This window comes from Microtus ochrogaster, chromosome X (genome assembly GCF_000317375.1).
Source record: "Microtus ochrogaster isolate Prairie Vole_2 chromosome X, MicOch1.0, whole genome shotgun sequence".
NCBI classification, from domain to species: domain Eukaryota; kingdom Metazoa; phylum Chordata; class Mammalia; order Rodentia; family Cricetidae; genus Microtus; species Microtus ochrogaster.
Window position 1 is genome coordinate 29,173,832 of NC_022026.1, and position 1,316 is coordinate 29,175,147.

The following is a 1,316-nucleotide window of genomic DNA, read 5'->3' on the forward strand; positions in this document are numbered from 1 at the left end:
ATCTATCTATCATCTATCTATCTATCATCTATCTATCTATCATCTATCTCCTCTATTACTTTCTGTCCATCTATTATGTTCAATTATATCATATCTATTAACTATCAATCACATATTTGTCTCTATCATCTATATATTATCTTCTATTTACATTTATCTATTTATTCCATTCATTTATATTTCCTTTTAAAAACATAACCAGAAATTGATGTGATGCTAGAAATAAAAAGGAGCAGGTGCTTTCCTGAATAGGTACTCCACTCCCCCTTTAAAAACTGAAGTCTTCCCAGATGTTTGAATTTTTACTCACTGTTATCTAATGACATTTCTATGTTTCAGGTTTCAAAAGTTCTCAGTATGCTGCAATAGGATTCATCTGGGGATTGATGTCATTTTTTTAAACCATGTGCTATTTTTGCCATATTGAACCTTAGTTCTTCTGAATCATGCTTTTTAACATACCAACATTTAGGATTGTATACTGATATATTTAAAACAATAGCATAGAACCACAATATTTCCTCCATGCTTCATTTAATGCTGTTCCATGAGCTCCAAGCACTGAATCAATACCTACTGTGATTTGTGCCAAATATAACTTCCACAATCATTTTGCTTGTAGAAGTTTTGCCATAACTTCTGCATGATTCCTAGGATTTATCATGTGGGATATTGTTGTGAGTCCGAAAAAAAAAACATCGTGAAATCTGCACTATAATCATGATTTAAGGGAATAAGACAAAATATTCTTTGAATATTGAATTGAAACTGAATTGAAGTTTCTCCAAAAGCAACTGGAATACGGGGCATTAACCTTCCGACAAGCATTAGGCTGCTGTCATTTGCTGGGAAATGGTTGTCAAGGCAGGTTTATCTAGACGCCCATTAGTCTTTACATAACCTAGAATAATGCAGTTTAAGTAGGATCAAGAATCTCCCAGGAATGAGCTTGTTCTCACTTGCATTTCCTGGGTGTGTGTTTTCTTAATTAGGTCTACTGAATGGAAAATTCCACATTCCTCCCTAGCAGTCTTGTGTGAGCAGCCTTCTTAACTGCCTCTATGTTTTTCACGTCCTTGGGCTTATGCCCATTATAAGCAATCCATTGTGGAGTTTAGTGTATGAGGTAAACCAAGCACCTCACAGTGAGGGAAATCGCTACCTTCTCTTTACGGAGTCTTAGAAGCTTCATTTTATCTAATATCCTGTCAAGAAATATTGCAGTCAGTAGGTTGTACACCATCAACTCACAAATGTCTGCTTGTCTCAGCTCCTTCCAGGATACAAAGTTGAATGTTTAACATTATATCATTTTG

General features: G+C 35.0%; 1 pseudogene; it reads right to left on the bottom strand.

Annotated features, from left to right (window-relative positions):
• LOC106144082 overlaps positions 1-645 on the bottom strand; it is a 93,422-nt pseudogene extending 92,777 nt beyond the window's left edge.
• Between the last annotated feature and the right edge of the window lie 671 nt (positions 646-1,316).